This window comes from Gouania willdenowi, chromosome 16, assembly GCF_900634775.1.
Source record: "Gouania willdenowi chromosome 16, fGouWil2.1, whole genome shotgun sequence".
Classification (NCBI taxonomy): Eukaryota; Metazoa; Chordata; class Actinopteri; order Blenniiformes; family Gobiesocidae; genus Gouania; species Gouania willdenowi.
Window position 1 is genome coordinate 31,447,880 of NC_041059.1, and position 20,344 is coordinate 31,468,223.

General features: G+C 38.2%; 2 long non-coding RNA genes across 4 annotated transcripts in view; both read right to left on the reverse strand.

The window, feature by feature from the left end:
• Nucleotides 1-5,097: 5,097 nt before the first annotated feature.
• LOC114478191 (uncharacterized) lies at nucleotides 5,098-6,027 on the reverse strand. Of its 2 annotated transcripts, none has more exons than XR_003675821.1 (3): nucleotides 5,970-6,027; nucleotides 5,321-5,421; nucleotides 5,098-5,225 (listed from the first exon to the last, which is right to left on the reverse strand). It is a non-coding gene; the product is annotated as an uncharacterized LOC114478191 (long non-coding RNA). The 2 variants fall into 2 exon arrangements; XR_003675822.1 differs by lacking the exon at nucleotides 5,970-6,027 and adding an exon at nucleotides 5,706-5,846.
• A 183-nt stretch (nucleotides 6,028-6,210) lies between these two features.
• Nucleotides 6,211-20,344, reverse strand: part of LOC114478192 (uncharacterized) — a 42,866-nt gene continuing 28,732 nt past the window's right edge. For both annotated transcript variants that reach the window (XR_003675824.1, XR_003675823.1), the window contains one exon: nucleotides 6,211-6,331. This is a non-coding gene — a long non-coding RNA (uncharacterized LOC114478192). The remainder of the gene's footprint in view (nucleotides 6,332-20,344) is intronic.

Consider the following 20,344-nt stretch of genomic DNA (forward strand, 5'->3'; position numbering starts at 1 on the left):
GAGGAGATTTTGCCATTGTTGATGTTAAAGGATTTTTTATCTTTCCAATTCACTAATATTGTTTTTTTTTTTTGGCTATGGTGAGTGCCGCAAGGAGGGATTGGTTGGATTGGTTTGCTGGAAGATTAAGCATCGTCAGGTCTTCTATCAGACATAGATTTGGAGATAGAGGAATCCTGCAGTCCAAAATGGAGGACAGTTTTTCAGTAATTAGAGACCAAAACTGCTGTACTGGGGAACAATACCATAAGGCATGTAAGAATCAGCTGTTCCATGGGTTAGGGTTGGGGTCAGTTATAATTGTAATTGCGTAATTGATAATTAATTACAATTACAGTGTAATTATAATTGGAATTGTACTTGAAAAAATGTATTGCTGTCGTATTTGTAATTAAATTGTAATTGAGTTTAGATAATTGAATTTGTAATTGTAATTGGCATGAAAATTCAATATAAATTCAATGGCTTACACATATCACATAGCACTCACTGCTCTAGGCCAGCCTTGTCCCTGTCGACAAAATACATGAGTGACTACTAAAGTCTCACTAAAGAAGGACTGGTTGGAAGTTAACACTTAAAGCTCAAACATACTTGGGCGAACACGTGCAAAGCGGAGTCCGCCAAGCCAATTAAATGCAAAGCTCAAATTTTACAATTGCGCTGACTTCTCCGCGCAGTTGGTGTCACAGAAAACACTGCTCGGTATTGTATCGACCCACATTAAATGTAACACCGACCTGCATCTCACCCTCTGGGTGAAACAGAGCAGATGAATGAATGAAGAGTTCTGGTGTAAAAAACAAAGAACTCGCGTAAATACCTTGAAAAATGTGACAGAGAGTTTACTTTTCTAAAGAGCAGCAGGATGTGACACAGTTACACGTTCTGTAAGATTAGTCACTGAGATTTTGGGGGAAAGAACCACGTAGGTCACCATGAAAAATCAGCCAATCACAAGCGCCACAAATATAAACTCCTTTCAAAAAGTGTTAAAGAATGTAAAGTCTGCAACAAATGTGTCTAATACGTTATTAGTGAATACCAGAGAACCACGTGAGTGAGCATGAGAAATTAGAAGAAAACAGATGGACTGAAAATAAAATGTAAATGTACACCTGAGGGGTATTCCATAAAGCGTGTTATGTTCAAACTCTGAGTATGTTCGGGCTCAAATGAGGGAAACTCTGAGTATCCCATTCCAAAACGCGAGGTATGTTCTTCTCTGAGTATGTTACCATGGCAACGTTGTCCGTGAACTAAACCTGGTCGCTGGCAGGTTTTATCGAAGAAACCCTGGGTTTCCTACCTGGCTCCGCCCACCTGAACACCGTTTCTGAACACTTTAATGAAACTTGACACTCTTCTCTGAAACACATTAGTAACATCACACACCACAGACGTGCTCACATCACTACTAATGTTGTGTTGCTTTTTCATTTATTTTTTTGCTAACGGTAGTTTTCTTTATAACAGTGTGGATGCAGATCATTAGGTGAAAGACACTGAGAGGTTGATCTGCATTAAAACATCTACTGACGTCTGTAGAAACCTGTGGATAAAGTAAAGGGGAGGTGAAAATTGAAATTAATACACTTTTAAGACTCGAACGTTGTTTTATACTGTAATACAGTTTGATCTTGAAAGCATAGGGTCGAGAGTTCGTGTCCCGTTTAGTCGTTTTTCTAACATTTTTTGGATGTCGAGATGACTCTGGAGACAACATTACAGTAAAAATCAATATAAATGATGCGATATAAAGCAGCAGTCACACTGTCTTATAGCCAGTGTAACAGGGGGGCTCTCTATGCAGCCATCCTATGCTGCTGCCACGTCTCCTCAAACTGGTGAATGAAACCTTATTGAACTCCAAAAAACAATAACCAAGAGTAAATACTGTATTTGCTCCCTGGTAAAAAATAGCAGCTCTAACAACTGGTACAATGATAAACTTGGTGATATTACAGCCTGAGCATGCAATACGGGGCAGAATTTACTCTGTCACCGATAGCCTATGTCTCCAAAATGTTTCTAGAGGGTTTTAGTATCTTCTTTTTTTGTACAAGTCATAAAAAACACAAGCAGTTTCAAGTTTAATTACGTAATAATAACAGCACCTGCTGGTTAAAAAGTGCAATAAATAAATAAACTGAAAACATCCACCCTTCTCGCATTTGTCGTATCCAACAGAGGAATTCCCTTTATAAAAGATAGCAGTGGCTATCAGTATGTAACACCTGTCAATCCGTACGCAGCACCCCTCATTGGCCAGTTTAGGTCACGTGATAGGTGCACCACATGCCTTAAAGTTCTGTCAGTTTTATTTTAGCCCTAACCCTAACCCTTTTTTTTTTAACCCTAACACTAACCCTTATATTTTAACCCTAACCCTTTTATTTTAACCCTAACCCTTTTATTTTAACCCTAACCCTAACCCATTTATTTTAACCCTAACCCTTTTATTTTAACCCTAACCCTTATATTTTAAACCTAACCCTTTTATTTTAACCCAAACCCTTTTATTTTAACCCTAACCCATTTATTTGAACCCTAACCCTATCCCTTATATTTTAACCCTAACCCATTTATTTTAACCCTAACCCTTTTATTTTAACCCTAACCATAACCCTTTTATTTTATCCCTGCCCCTATCCCTAACTCTAACCCTTTTTATTTAGTTCTAACCCTAACCCTATTATTTTAGCCCTAATCCTAACCCTAATCCTAACTTTATCCCTAATCCTAACCCTAACCAAACCCAGGAAATACCCTATAATGTATATTTTTTTCGTATATGTATTTTTAAAGGTAGAAATTGCCATGTTAAATATGTTAAAATGAAAAAATATATTTATCAAAAGTGGAATTCAAACCCATGGCAGCGGAAGTAAGAATTCTTGAATCAGGCACCTTAATTAGACCACTCGGCCATCCTGACACAGTGATAACACAGGCACATTACGCTTATGTAGAAAAGGTCAGGCAACATCATCTTTCGTACGAAATGTTGGTCAGTCCATCGGATGAAAATCTATACCTTTTTCTATAGTTTCTCATTAGGTAAATCAAAGGATTGCATCCAATCCCTAAATCTTCTTTCTCTCCTGATATTGATGCTATTGATCGCAGGCTATTCTTTCAAATAAACGTCTTGAATAGTGAATTATTGCTTTGATCCTGTCAAAGTTTCTGTGGCAACGTGGTGGAAAAAAATCTGGTCCAAGTAATGAATAAACAGCACCTGTGATTTTGTTAGATTGATTTATCATAGGCTCCAAACAGGAAATTAAATTACTGAAAGCATGATAATGATTTCATCCTAAACATGTCAGAAACCTATCACAATTGGCCCATTGCTGTAAAAACAATTCACTCAAAATAGTCTTTAAAGTTGGTAATTCATGACACTTCATCCTTTTTCATTTTATACTTGGTTTTGGGTGTTGTTAATACGTTCTTTTTTTATTCTTTATTTTTTAAAGGTTATATGAAAAACGTATATCTTGGACATTACATTTACCATATGATTAGATATAAGTATGTAATCACATTGGCAGGAAATGTCTTATGGGATGTGGGATCGACCCCTTGAAACACAGCTCAGAGCTCCGACACAGCACGTTTTACTTCTCAGAAATCAAGTAACGTTAACTCAGTGAATGGTAAAGTGGTCATAGTTACATGGACTTAGTCATAATAGTAAATTCTAGTTAAACTCCATTTATGCCATGGATGCACTCCTATCTGATAGTGTTGTGGTAGTCGAGACCGGTCAAATTTTAAAGGTCTCGGTCTTGTCTCGGACTCGGGATTTTCTCTCAAGACCGTTCGAGACCAGCACTAACTCCTTCTATTTTAAAACTTTTTTATAATGTGATAATAACACGGAGAAGAATGGGATAAAACAATCTTTTATTCATTCTTTAATCCACCCCGTATAATGACCACAACCATCCCTAATTCCCAGTAAAACTCCAGAAAACAATCACCAGTAATAAATATTATCTCCCTGGTAAAGACAGTAGCTCTAACAACTGGTAAAATGATAAACTGGTGATATTACAGCCTGTGAATGCAGTACGGGGGACGCATTTACTCCACCTCTGGGTCCTAGTGTTTAATAAGTCCGTGTGTGTCATGTTTATGCCTCTGTCCATCCACTCTTTTCATTATATCCATGTTTTTTAAGGCTTTTATTACATAGTGTCGGCTGTAGTCCGGGCCGCCGCCATCTTGGATTATGTCGTCACCAGCGCGTCATCACCACAAGTTGCACAAGCCAAAATGACTCAAATAACTGTAAAGAGGTCTTATATTAGTCCATTTTCTTTTTAAAGTGGTGTTTTTTGTGGCTTTAGACTCCAATTACATTTATGTATTTAATATGTTCCCCACAATATAAACAGGTTCACAATATAATTTTTTATAGTTTCTGTTTCCACTGTATCCAGAATAATAATAATAATTCTCAACAATTATTTGGTTTCACATCTACCTGGGCTGTAGCTCTATGTTTTTTAGACTGTTGACAACTTGTTTGTAGTTTTATTTCAGAAAGTTTCACTTTTACAGTTACAGCTGGAAACCTTTGTTAATTGAATATCCTAGTTACATTACAGCAACCAAATTAAACTATATCAACTGAGTGAATTAATAAAAATAACCTGTGTAAAGGCTTTTTCAAACTAAAAAATTATCATGTGAAATCTGTGACCTGTTGACCTGCACAACTGAAAAAATCAGAATCGAGAATCATTATTTCTTGGCAGAAATACTTTTAAACACTTGCTGTACATTCAGCTGACATAAAAAAATCTTGTTTTCAAATATGTAGAATAATTGTGGATTTATCAGTAGCAGTAGTAGTTACAATATTTTAGTTAATTTTTTGCAGGCACCTTTTTTGTCCGTCAAATGTATTTAAAATAAACTAAAATTAAAGAGAGAATGTTATTTTACTATCGAACCTTGTCATAGTTTTATTTATTTATAGATTTTTTTAAATTGTCTCGGGCAAGTCTTGGTCTTGGATAGTGTGGTCTTGAACACAACACTTAAAAGCACACAAAGCATTTCACCAAGTTTGATTTCTTAAGATATTATTTTTTATTTATTTATAGTTGAAATGAAAGCAGTCAGAGTAAACACTACTACTACTACTGCTGTCTCATTCTGTGCTGTGGTGATGAACATCTGGAACAGTCTGATTCTCCTCTGAAGTGAATCTGTAATCACACACAAGATGTTTTACAGGCACTAGTACAGTAATTAACACCTATTTTTATATTAAATGTGTGTTCAAACAAGAGGCTTTGCTTACATTGTTTTTGGTTGATTGATAGAAGTCTTTCTTCATCTCCGTCTTGTGCTGATGTTTCTGTGCTCCTGTCCTCCATCTTTCTTCTCCTCCATCAGTGGATGCTGGTGGTCAAGTCCAACATTTTACAGGTGTTAGTAAAACGTGACTTCTATTTATACATTAAATATGTGATCAGTGTCTTTATGTGTAAATGAGAGGTTTTACTTACATTGTTTTGGTTAATAAAAGTATTTCTTCTCCTCCATTGGTAGATGCTGGCACTCCCGTCCTCCATCTTTCTTCTCCTCCATCAGTGGATGTTGGCGTTCCTCTCCAACATTTTACAGGCGTTAGTAAAACGTGACGTCTATTTATACATTAAACATGTGATCAGTGTTTTACTTACATTGTTTTGGTTAATAGTCTTTCTTTCCTCTGCTGATATCTCCTCCTGGGGCTGATTGTGGGACACTTTTGGATGCTGGTGCTCCCCCATTTTTCTCCTCCTCCTCCTCCTCCATTGGTAGATGATGGTACTCTTCCATCTTCCTTGTTTTCAATCAGTGAATTCTGGTGTTCAAGTCCAATATTTTACAAGCATTATTAGAAAGTCATTTTTTACAATAAACGTGTCCAGTGTCTTTCTGTGTAAACGAGAGGTTTGACTTACATTGTTTTGGTTAATAAAAGTATTTCTTCTCCTCCATTGGTAGATGCTGGCACTCCCGTCCTCCATCTTTCTTCTCCTCCATCAGTGGATGTTGGCGTTCCTCTCCGACATTTTACAGGCATTAGTTAAATGTGACGTCTATTTATATATTAAACATATGATCAGTGTCTTTCTGTGTAAATGAGAGGTTTTGCTTACATTGTTTTGGTTAATATTGTTTCTTTCCTCTGCTGATATCTCCTCCTGGGGCTGATTGTGGGACACTTTTGGATGCTGGTGCTCCCGCATTTTTCTCCTCCTCCTCCTCCTCCATTGGTAGATGATGGTACTCTTCCATCTTCCTTGTTCTCAATCAGTGAATTCTGGTGTTCAAGTCCAACATTTTACAGGCATGATAAAGTAATGTCATTTTTTACAATAAACGTGTCCAGTGTCTTTCTGTGTAATTGAGAGGTTTTACTTACATTGTTTTGGTTAATATTGTTTCTTTCCTCTGCTGGCGTCTCCTCCTGGGGCTGATTGTGGGACACTGTGGTGGACAATTTACAGGTTTTAGTGTAAAGGAACATCTGTTTCTTTTTTTTCTACCAATGGCAGTATTTTTACAATTAAAAAAAGTGTTGAGTGTCTTTCTGTGTAAACGAGACGATTTACTTACATAGTTTTGACTGATAGAAGTCTTCATCCTCTGCTGATGCCTCTTGTGTCTCAAACATGCTTGGAATAAAAACGTAATCTCTAAACTCTTAACAACCTAACTATACCTAAACATACATACCTGTTTACGAGAGTGACGGGAGAATCACGCCCTCTGTGGCCCGTCATAAAGAAACCAAAAATTAAATCTACAATCTAAAAAGGTCCAGGTGCCAGACGTTGCCCGGGACATCAGAAGCCTCGCAAGATGCTAAGGCCAGCTGTGATTAATCACCTAAATTAACTATTTACAAAAGGGTGATATTATAAACACAAGCCTTGGCGTGAATGTAACCAAAGGCTAAACTCATCCAGCCAGATGCAAGGACTAGCTGTGAAAGACACATTTAAACAAGGAACTCATCTAGAAAAACAAGAAACAGAAGACTCTAAGATGAGTCAGAACTGTCACCTCACCAAGGCCTCTTGGTGACAGACTCACACCGACAGTCAGAGCCGAATGATGGAGGTTTCTCAGAACTTACCTGTGGCCCAGCCTGGGTCTAAACCCAGAGGGTCAGCCCAGCGAGGGTCGGTCCAGCCTGGATCCAAGCCTAGATCCGAGCCCGGAGGGTCGGACCAGCGAGGGTCTGTCCAGGGTGGAAACAAAACCGGAGGGTCGGTCTGGCCTGCAACCGAACCCTCGGGCTCGGCCCGGCCTGCGACTGAACCCTCGGGCTCGGCCCAGCCAGCGACCCAACCCTCGGGTTCGGCCCAGCCAGCGACCCAACCCTCGGGTTCGGCCCAGCCAGAGACCCAACCCTCGGGTTCGGCCCAGCCAGAGACCCAACCCTCGGGCCCGGCCCAGCCAGAGACCCAACCCTCGGGCTCGGCCCAGCCTGCGACCCAACCCTCGGGTTCGGCCCAGCCAGAGACCCAACCCTCGGGTTCGGCCCAGCCAGAGACCCAACCCTCGGGCCCGGCCCAGCCAGAGACCCAACCCTCGGGTTCGGCCCAACCAGCGACCCAACCCTCGGGTTCGGCCCAGCCAGGGACCCAACCCTCGGGCTGACCCATACCTGAAATAAACAACAAAAAAAATGTTTAACGAACAGTGATATTTAAACATTTATTTCATTACATTGTAAATGAATGTAAAAGTTTTTAAAGCTCTTTTTTAACTGACACATGTTTGGACCTTCCTTTAGATGTATATTTAAACTGTTATACGGTCTCACATACAGAAACACCAAATATTTTTGTTGTTGTTTGCAGAATGTTAGACAGCAAGACTAAAAGCTAAAAAAAAACAAAAAAACAATTAGCGATGAAAATGCAGGAGTTATTCAGCAATAATGAGGGGAAAATGTACATTAAATTACCTCCAATTCGTAAAACTAGGCAAAGTTTTTGTTTCAGTTAGTGCGTTGACACTATTTAACAAGTTCACCATGAAGTTAAAGCAGAGTTCAAATATTAAACATTTCAAAAGAAGGTAGAACAACAATTTTTAAGAGGTACAGGGAGGAGGGAGATGTTGAGTAACATTGAGTATTAAGAGTATATATAGATATATATATATATATACAAACACTATTGTTCTATTGTTTTTGTATTTGGTAAATTGTATTATTATTATTATTATCATCATCTTATATTTTTCTTAATTTGTTTTTCAAGGGCTTAACGGGCAACTTGGGATGATATTTTGTGATGTACATGCTATGCACTTATATACATATTGTATATATATATATATATATTACATTTATGCTGTCTTAGTGCAATGACGATTGTCATTGTGATTCATTAGTTTAGATTAGAAGAAGGAGTAGGAGTTTATAAGTTACACTTCTGTATTTGATGTTTTATGTTCAAATTTATGCTCTTTTTTTCCCCCATTTTAATTCATTTGTTTGCATATTCAAAAATAAACAATTCAATTCATTTTAATTCCCCTTATAAAGTTTAGTTTATCCTTCCTTCAGGAGGGCAATGATTATAACAATAAAGTAAAAATAAATGTATTTGTTTATTTCTTGGAAGATTAAAACATTTATAGCTGTGCAAAAAGATTGCACTATGTAGTGATAAACTTTAACAACATATACAGACAAAACATGAATAAACATTTAATTTGTGCAGTGATGACTGTATTACTCTCATGAATGCTTAGCACTGCTATTTTTTAAAAAGGACTTTATTTATTGATTTATTGATTATTTATTTTATATTTTGATATGGACAGCACAATGACATTGGACAATTTTTAATTGTTTTAACGTGTGCTAATTTGTAACACTTGTCCACAGAAGGAATTTGAAAAACAAATTAAATAAGAGGAGGAAAAATAAGCCATTTAAATTTAAATAAGGAGACATTTTAAGAAAGTAGTCAATGTAGGAAATAAAGTATGTATCTATGTAAATAAATGAAGTAAATATTCAAGCACAAACAATGCAAACAGTATCCATGGTAACTACATTTCACCCACCTCATTGGCTGCTTCAAAAACAAACCAAAACAAATAGTTCAGTATCAATTTTATCTAGAAAAATATGAAGTGAAACTCGACTTTAAATTATTTATGAACTAAAGTACAAATTTACATTAAATCTACCTCAGTCAGTACAGGACTTAAATAAATCTACTTTTTGTTTTTTATTAAATAAATAATTAGACCTCTACAAAACAGTTGAAACAGGCCAAACGCTCACTAAAAGTGTCACATCAGAGTAAAATTATTACAAAAGTCAAAGTAACACATGACAAAACAGCATTTCTTGATTTCCGTTATGTTAAAACCATTTTCTGTCGGCCTATAATATAAAACATAAACGTCTCAGGCCCTAAACCTGATTTAGACAGACCTATAGATTATAAATCATAAACTTTTCAGTGCTAAAATGATGAAATAAGGCCTATCAGGTGAGAATAATTCAAACGTGTCTTACCGTTAGCCATGCGCAGGGCCATGGTTCACTTTTCTGGTCTCGTCGCCTTATAAGTCCTTTTTTTGAAGTTCTGGTCCTGGTCTGAAGTTCTTCTTCTGGTCGTGTAGAGGTCTTCTGATGACTTTTCTCAGTGTTTTGTAGAGTTTTTCTCTCCTTTCTCAGCTCACAGATGCTCAAATGTGCTCACAGATGCTAACAGCTCTCCCCTCAACGTCTCTCGCTCCTCGCTTAGAACGTTAAAGTTCAGCAGGTGAATTTAAATGCCGCATCCCAACTCGTTTCCATGGCGACGACGTCACGCAACTTTACGTAAAAACTTAAAAAAAAAACTTTTCAAGATACACTGTCTATTTTTGTTTTTATTTGTAAACAATGCATACATAATGACTATCTTAACGTTTTATATGAACCATAAAATTAAAAATAATTACGTAAGGTGAAACGTTCAGTTTTACGACGCACGTGACCACTTTTCACGTTCTGTCTGTTGCGTAAAAGTCATGGCAATCACCCGGTTTCCCACGGACTCTGAACGCACCACCGACCTGCCAAAATTAAAAATAAATTAATAAAAGAAACAAAAATAAAAATGTTTAATATGTATACAATAAACGATTAAATAAATATAAGTTAAAAGGTATGTAAATTATATTTGTATTTTCTTTTTTATTTCCACTTTTATTTATCAATCTATTTCATTGAATTTTTCAACAATATTTTTTTTGTTTTGAATGGTTTTTTTGCATGCATTTAATCAATGATGTATTTATATTTGAAATTATATTTTTACTTTTGTATTTTTCCCCACTTATATTTATTTATTTGTATTTAATCTAACATTTTCCCTTTTTATTTTTGTTTACGTGTATTTATTTATTATATATATATATATATATATATATATATATATATATTTATTTATTTATTTATTTCGGCACGTTTGTTCCCCCGCATTTTTCAACTGACCCCAGGTGTGGTCGCTTGGAGTTTAAATGGAGTTGCCTGAATTGTCTCGTAATTGATGAACAAAAAATAAAACAATAATGAATAAAAGAATATTCACAAAATAAAATCTTATATAATTTTATTCTATACTTTCACTTTGTCAAATATAAATCTTGTTATTATTATTATTATTATTATTATTATTATTATTATTTTTTTTTTTTTTTTTTTTATTTTTTTTAATTTTATTATTATTAATTATTAATAATAATAATAATAATAATAATAATAATAACAGCTCTTCATCATTCTGTGAATAATAGGGGGTTGGTTTGATGAGGTTTAGTCAGTTTAGTCCCATTGGTGTGTGAATGTGAGTGTGAATGGGTGAATGAGCTGATATGCAAAGTACTTTGAGAATTTCATTGTAGGGATAAAGCTCTATATAAATCAAGTCAATTTGTCATTTAATAAATAAACACAAACACAAATGTTATGTTGGTTCATTAAACACCACATATGTATTTAATTATACAAAAATACTATTTTTTTTTTTTTTCATATCATTACTTTTTATTTAACTGTTAATTGTTGTGCGTGTATTTTTTGTGAACTTTCAGTGTGTGCATCTAAACAACATGTTTGGATAATAAATAAAACCAATAAGCTGATTTTCATCAAGATATTATACTATTACACATATACTATGTGTTTTAATTAGATAACCTGTTTAATTTGACTCTCTTTCAACATTATTTAATGTAAGAGTGGGGTCAGGTTTAACTTTTTATTTTATATTTTGCATTTTTGGAATGTCAGTGCTAAAAATAATAATTTCATGTTTTTAATTGATTTACTTTTTGAAGCATTAATATTATAGTATACAATAGCAATGTTTTAATGAAAGTGATTAGTACACATTCAGAGCCAAAAATGCAATACGATGAATATTTTGCCTAACAATTTTTTTCGGTGTTTCGGTTTCAGCCAAAAAAATTCATTTCAGTGCATCCTAATGTTAACTCCAGCATCATGTTTCATTTAAATCCTAAAAAAAGAAACAATATCACATTACAATGTGAATGATCTCTGCCTGCTGTTAAAATTTATTCTGTATTATTTTATCTGCACTGTGCTGTAAGTTAGCGGGTCAGAAAATGAATGGATGTGTTGTAAGTTATAACCATCCAGTCTTTTTAAAACTCTTCTTTTTAGGTTTAATGACAAAAACAAATCATGTTTTAGTAAAATATAAATATTTCTGGCAGAAGGCTGCAGGATAAGTGCCAACATAGCTCTAAAGGTGTCATAATTTAGAGAACGACACTTAATGACAGCCTTCACGACACCTTATTCATGCTAATGACAGACATTGACAGAGTAATGTCAGCCTAATGTACAAGACTTCAAGTGCTACCCTCCAGTGCCTACCCAAGAGTGGATTGATATTTAGATTTTTTAAATGTTTTTTTTTAATTTATAATATAATTATAAATTATTTATTTTTCCATTTCCAATAGCCCACAGTACCTATAAGTTTGAAAGTGTCAGCATTTTTTGCTTTTCATAGCCTAAATGACATCACTATTTCCTGGTAAGGCACAGTCTCACTCTGTTGTAATGCAGGAGGAGGCCACGCCCTCTCCCAAAAGCACATTGCTGCTCTGCCTCTGGCCCCATAGCGTGTTTTTATGTGTTTGCTCATGCGCAGTCATTTCCCCAAGAAGACAACCATTTACGTAAACAGGCAGCTTTCTACACTGCCTTTGGACGTAACCATGCTATGCTAAATGCTATACATATGTTCAGAGTGCATTAGTGAATTGATACAGCTTGGCCGCTGCTGCTCCACCCTCTAGCTAGTGGGCTGAATATAATACTACCGGCAGGGTGACAGTGGTAGAGACAATAGAGAAACTTTCTTTCGAGGAAAAACGACAGCTTTTAAAAGAGGGGAGAGCAACACCTGAGTCGTATTCCATAAAACGGGTTATGTTTAAACTCTGAGTATGTTGGGGCTCAAATGAGGGAAACTCTGAGTATCCCATTCCTAAACGCGAGGTATGTTCAAACAGAGCCACTGAGAGACTTTGACCTAAGACCACCTTCTGTTAGGAACACCACATCAGCAGTTTCCCAAGTGACGACTCAGCAACTTGTCTCTGATTGGGTGAAGACTTGTCACAAAACATCGAATGGCATTTTGTCTTTTGAGAGCACCGATCACACATGAAGGCAGAGAGCATGTGCCAAGGACTTTCCATACAGTTAATGTAATGGAACTGCCGTTACATGTAATACTTGGTTTATTTAACATACCTCTAAACATTATATGACATTTAATGGGACATCAACCTATTCATTTATCTTATAGCACACACGGTCCTGTCTGTGTGTATGGGTATATGGGGCGACCATGACTAAAGTGGTAAATTGGCCATTTTCGGTTTGAGAAGTTGGGTGTTCAAAGTGTCCTTGAGCAAGACACTGAACCCTAAATTGCTCCCAGTGGTTGGCTCGTGCCTTTCATGGACACTATGTTTAGATGCTCACATCTTACAGAGAACTGTCACTGTTAGCCTTTCCAATAGTAGGTTTAGTGAGATATTAGCAAAATGTAGCAAGATAGTGGGTCACTTTAAACACAGCCCTGCTAATACAGAAGAACAAACAAGACTGAGGCAAGAAAGAGAGACATTTACACTGGATGTTTCCACAAGGTGGAATTCAACGCTTCAAATGATCACTTGTCTACTGAAGAATCAAGAGGCTGTTGTTGCTGCTTCAGACAGAAGAACAAGCTGGTCATGTTAACACCATCAGAGCTGGTCCTAACGTGTTGCTACTCTCAACTGTAAATGGCTCAAGATGGTTACTGTGCTCGACCCATGCTTTAAGGATTTTAAGTGTCGTTCAAGAGGAGAGAGAGAAGAAGTTTGGATCAGCCTTGAAGCTCTGCTGCAGGAACGGCGTAAAGATACCACCAAAAAACAGGAGCCAGCAAGGAAAAAGATCCTCCTTCTCTCTTCCTTGTCTTCAGACTCTGATTCAGATGAGGAAGCCCTGTGTAACAGGGCCCTGACTTTGTACAAAGCTGAATCCACCATCAGTGAAACAAACTGCCCTCTGCAGTGGTGGTCCAGTCCAGCAGAGACCCACCCACAGCTGTCTGTCCTGGCCCGCAACTTTCTGACGAGCCCTGCCACTTCTGTCCCATGTGTGAGGCTGTTCTCACTTGCAGGTCACATAGTGACAAAAATATCCTCCTTGAGCTCTGATAATGTTAACTGGCTAGTTTGTCTGAGTTGAAGAATAAGAAATAGGCCTGAAGGTGTTGTGAGGCTGATGGGTGTTATTTTTTGCACTCGAATGTTTATCTACTGTTATTTAGTACTTGGAGTTCCAAAGAGATTTAGGCCAAATTACCGTTTATATTTCAAATTTTACTTGAATTAAAATAAAAAAAAAACACTATGTTGATTTGTTTGGTTTTTTTTTGTTTTTTTTTTTACCATTTCAAGCCAACACTGCTGTGAAAAGTACATAATGTAATTGAAATGGCACTTTTACTTAGATTTGTTAAATGTTTCCACAATTGTGACATTAAAATTGTTTGAGTTTACTGTATTTTTGCAAATATAGTTATGCACTTAAAATGTGATTAATTTGAATTATTAATTACAAAGACCCAAGTTAATTAGATTATTTTTTTAAATCAAGTCCCACCCCTAATATATATATTAGGGGTGGGACTTATACACAGTGATGGGAGGGTTACTTTTAAAAAGTAATTTGGTACAATTACAAGTTACCTGTTAAAAAATAGAATCAGTAACTTACTCTAAGTATCACTATATTAAAGTAATGTAACTGATTACGTTTGATTACTTCAACACCAAACATGCAAATAAAGACAGAAAATGATAGAATACGTGTAACCTGCTCACTGTATTATTTTAGACACATAAAATCACCTTCTATAGTCACACTGTATTAAAGGGAATGTTTTAGTTTAACACAGACTGGGAGAAACCACAGTAATTTAAATAAATAAGGTTATCAATCAATTTACTCATTAATTATGAACAATTCATGTTGAATCATTGACCTAGACCTAGTGTTGTAGTAGTTGAGACCGGTCTTGGTCTCGAGACCAAATTTTAAACGTCTTGGTCTCGTCTCGGACTCGGAAGCATTTTGACTTGGTCTTGTCTCGGACTCGGGCTGCCTGGACTCAGGATTTTCCCTCAAGACCGTTCGCGACCAGCACTAAATCCTGCTATTTTTAAACTTTTTTATAATGTGATAATAACACGGAGAAGAACAGGATAAAACAATTATTTATTCATTCTTTAATACACCCTGTATAATGACCGTAACCTTTCTTAATGTGACTGAATGACATGTATGACACACTCGTGTGTGTGCGTGTGTGTGACAGGTTAAAAATGGTTGAAAATGGTTAATATTGGAAATGGTAAGGTATTGGAATTATTATTCAAATTACTTTGTAAGTATATTCTATGCGGTATAAAAGTAGAATCTTTGTAAATTGGAGTTAAAAAAGAATATCTTTCATATTCCTAGAATTGCTGAAATATTACTAATATAGGGTAAATACTGTGTAATTTGCAATTTGAGTGTTTGATGGTTTGTAGATCGATTGCTTCTGACGTGCATAGCGGTGTGTTCTTTGCGCCTGCGCAAAAAAGTGTGTGCTCTTTGGAATAAAGCAACGAGGAAGCTGGAAGTCGACTGCTTCTCTGTCCATTTATTTGTTCCAAAGCAACCACCTTACCTCTCCCACACTGTTGGAGTGGAGGGCGCAACATTTTGGTGGCCCGTACGGGGATGTTTGGTGAGAGAAGAAGCCAGCTGTAAGTGGAAGCTCAAGCCGAATATCCCCCATCGAAGACATGAGGTACCTCCGACACTCACCGTGGCTGTCAACGCATGGAGCAGGTTGTATCTGTAGTGCGCACAACCACCGCTAGAGGGCGCCAGCATACCATAAGCTGATTGAAGCCCACATTGAACTGTCATTTGCCGTGTCACTGATGAAAATGGAGTCAGAACTGGAGGAATTACAGGTAGAAATCAAGGGTGCTTTATATGAACTGAATGTTGAACAACTGACAAAAATATGCAATGAACTACAAATTTATGGACTGGGAAAAGAGCAACTTTCAGATAAAACTAGAGGTCAGCTAATCACGTTTGTCACAAGTTATGTTGAAAGAGATGAGTTAGCTGAGCTTGAAGATGAGGGAATGTCTCAATTGCTCAGTATTAAAGATTTGGTTGAAAATGTAAAAATGGCAAAAGTGGATAAAGAGAGAGAAGATATGCAGAAAGAAGTAAATGTGTTACGAACCACACTTCAAGCCAAAGAAGAAGCTATAAACCAGTTAAAAACCAAAAAACTGTGCTTACAGAGCACACCAATGCAAAAACAATCTTTGGCACCCTCAGCGAACTCCATGTGGCGCAAAGACTTTAAGATATCAGGCCAAATAGGGGAGCCAGGACAAAAAGACAGGCTCACATTCTCTAGTTTGGCCAGGCAGATTGAAAGTGGGCTCAGTAAAGGTTACCAGGAAGATGAAATAATCGATGCAGTGATTCGTGCCATTACACCAGGTCTGCAGCTGAGAAGTTATTTGGAAGGCAAATATGATCTTACTCTTCCTGCCCTGCGGAGGATCCTAAGGTCTCACTACCAGGAGAGAGGGGCAACTGAACTTTATAAGCAGCTCTCATCTGAGGTTCAGAGCAGTAAGGAGGCCCCACAAAACTTCCTGTTGAGAGCCATGGACCTTCGTCAGAAGATCCTTTTTGCATCCCAAGAGGCTGAATCTGGTCTAAAATATGATCCCAACCTGGTTCAAAATTTGTTCATGCATACTATCCTAACAGGTTTGCAGAGTGACAATATAAAGAGTGACATGCAACCCTACCTTCTTCAATCCACCACTTCTGATGAAGTTTTGTTAGAGAAAGTGAACATCGCACATGCAAACGAAAAAGAGCGACAAGATAAGAAGAAACACGCTGTCCCACTGCGAGCGGCCACTCTGAACGCTGTCCACCCCAGTGAACCCCCAGCACCAGCAGAGAGAAAGATTCCCCAAAAACAAAACAAACCTACTCCGTCACCTGATCTACTATCTGAGATTGAAGAAATGCGGTCTGGGATGGTGCTTCTAAAAAACCTGCGAGCTGAGGTGTCAGAAATCAGAGAATCTCTGCAGAAGTCTACAGCTACAGCAGCAACCATCAGCGGAGGACCAGAGGACCACTACACAGCGCCGACCTTCACGCCATATGCACCGTACCAGCTGGACCCATCTACTCAGCACTACTACTCTCAGCGTTCCCCAGCTCAGCCACACTACACAGCACATGGGCCAGCACAGATGAGAGGCACTACCCAGTTCCAGCAGCGCTTCGCCCCCCAGCGGTACTACACACCCCGCCCGCAACCAAGGTGTCATGCTTGTATCCAGGAAGGTGAAGAGTTGTGTCAGCACTGTTTTAGATGTGGGAGCAGTGAGCATTTTAGAGCAGGCTGTAAAGCACAGAGACCATTGAAACTAGCCAGGGGTAACCATTTAAACTAGAAGGGGTCACTCCAATGGGACATGGTGTGACCAATGACATAGGAAGGTCCCAGTGTTGTCATGGTTGTGCTATACGAAGTGAAACTCTGAATTTACAATGTTGTTCAATATGTAAGAGTGCCTTATACTGCTCCAAAAGGTGTCAAGAGAAGCACTGGTCCATACACAAAAATGAATGTAAGCTCTACACGTGGTAGTATTCAGAAGGAGTGTAAGAAGTTCGCTGAAAGATCAGTCAAAAAAAACCCAAGTGAAAAAAATAAGATACCTACAGTCAGGCAGTTAGTGGGAAGAAAATGTGTTATTAGGTGCTTTTTAGGCAACAAAAAGATTGAAGCACTTTGGGACTCTGGCTCACAGGTTTGTGCTATAGATGAGTCATGGAAAGGCACTAACTTACCTGAGGTACAACTTAAAAGTGTAAACGAGCTTATTAACCCGAACGAACCCCTCCATCTTCAAGCTGCTAATGGTACAGATATGCCATATGTGGGGTGGGTGGAGATACCCTTTAAACTCACAGCCAACGACTCAGAGTTGCATATACCTGTTCTAGTGCTGAAAGGTGACCAGCAGAAGTGTCCAATTATTGGGTGTAATGTTATTGAGCACTTCGTTTCAGAAAGTATGAAAGATGAGACTAATTCAGGAGAAAAAACTAAACTTCTGAGAGCAGTGAAATTGGCTTTTCCACATCTTCGGAAAAACAAAGCTGCGACATTTATACACGCTCTTAGTGTGGGTCAAACATATGAGTGCAACGTAAAAACAACGAAGGAAAGAGTGACTGTGCCTAGCCAGAGTTCGTTGTTTATTGACTGTCGGCTACAGGCTAAGACATTTAAAGAGGATATGACACTGATTTTTGAACCTTGTGAAAATCCACAGTGGCCAGATGGACTCGAGTTTTGTGACACATTGGTTTTAGTGAAAGCAGGATCTATTGGGAAAATTACTGTAAGTGTACAAAACCCGACCAACCATGACATTATACTATCAGGAAGAACAGCAATTGACACTGTACAGTCAGTGGGGTCTGTCTATCCAGCCAATATCTTCAAGAAGGGGTCCCTGCCTGCTGCTATCAATACTATTCAAACTCAGGACATTACAGAGTACATCCCCACCAGTGAGCAATGGAGCCCTACTGTTGACCTGTCTCATCTGGATGAAAACAGAAGAAAGATTGTTCAGCAGATTTTAAGGGAGGAATCAGAATCGTTTTCAAAAACAGATGATGACATAGGGTGTGTAAAGAACTTACAAATGGACATTTTGTTAAAAGACACAGAGCCAGTCTCAAAAACATATATCTCAGTACCAAAACCACTGTACAGGGAGATGAAAGATTACTTACAAGATTTAATAGCTCAGGGTTGGGTGGAAAAATCTACTTCTTCCTACTCGTCTCCCATAGTTTGTGTAAGAAAAAAAGACGGTTCGTTGCGCTTATGTATTGACTACAGAGAGCTGAACCGCAAAACACATCCAGACCGACACCCGATACCACAAGTACAAGACGTGATGGACAGCCTGGGGGGAAACACCATTTTCTCATTGCTGGATCAGGGTAAGGCATATCACCAGGGGTTCATGTCCAAAGACAGTAGACATCTAACCGCCTTTGTAACCCCCTGGGGCCTTTATGAATGGATTAGGATTCCTTTTGGCCTTATGAACGCGCCAGCTGCGTTCCAGCGGTGTATGGAGCAATGCCTAGAAGGACTGCGGGATGAGATTTGTGTTCCTTATCTTGATGACATTCTCGTGTTCAGGAAAGTACTACGATGCCTCAGAGGCAATGGTATTAAACTGAAACCAAGAAAGTGTGACCTGTTTAAAACAGAGGTGAGGTACCTTGGCAGAATTGTCTCTGCTGAGGGAAGCAAAATAGACCCGGCAGATACAGCTGCAGTGCGAGCGTTGAAAACCAAGCAACCAGGTACTGTTGGTGAGCTCAGAGCAATACTAGGACTGTTAAGTTACTATAGGCAATACATCAAGGATTTCTCTCGCATTGCTAATCCTTTGTATGACTTGCTTAAAGCCCCTCCTAATGCACAGAGTCAGTATAACACCAGAAAAAGAACTTTGAAACAGAATAACAGTGTGCCCTCAAGTACACGTATTCGTTGGGGTGATGTGCATCAGTCAGTTTTAGAAAAGTTGATAGACTGTTTAGTCCAGCCTCCTGTTCTCGGTTTCCCAGACTTTACACAGCCCTTTATCTTGCATACAGATGCATCTAACCAAGGATTAGGAGCTGTATTGTATCAAAAACAACTTGACAAACTCCGTGTGATTGCATATGGCTCTCGAACTCTAACTGCGGCAGAGAAAAATTACAACTTGCACTCGGGTAAGCTAGAATTTTTGTCACTTAAGTGGGCGATCACCGAGAAGTTTCGCGACTATCTGTATTACGCACCTTTCTTCGCTGTGTTTAGCGACAATAATCCACTAACGTATGTTTTGTCAACGGCAAAGTTAAATGCTACAGGGTGTAGATGGGTTGCAGAACTTGCCGATTTCCATTTTACCGTGAAGTACCGCCCTGGAAGAGAGAACATAGATGCAGACAGTCTGTCTAGAATGCCTTTGGACATGGAGACTTACATGGATGAATGTTCAAAAGAAATGTCATACGATGTTTTGAGTGCAGCTATACAGGCGGTTAACCAGCAGGACGAGTCTAGTGCAGCCTGGTCTATGGGTATTTCAGCTAAGTGTGCCACGGCGTCTGTGAGAACGGCTATAGCGCCACTTGATGTTGGACAGCTTAAAATAGATCAAGAGACTGATCCCGTTATTGGACAACTGGTGAAATATAAACTAGAAGGGAAAAAACCCTCAGGTTCACAGCTGAAACAACTTAGTCCACCAGTTGTGTGTTCTTTAAGAGAGTGGGAAAAGTTGTACTTTGATGACAGAGGTGTTTTATACAGACAAACAATAAACAGAAAACAACTTGTGCTACCTGAAAAACACAAGTTGACAGTGTTAAAAGAACTGCATGATGAAATGGGTCACCATGGTGTCGAAAGGACTACTTCTCTGGTACGGGACCGTTTTTACTAGCCCTTCATGCAGAAAGAAATCGAGGACTATGTCATGAGAAAATGTGTGTGCCTTATAAACAAGCGACCAAACCACGAGACAAGAACACCCCTCACAAACATAGTTACTACTCAGCCTTTTGAACTTGTGTCTGTTGACTTTT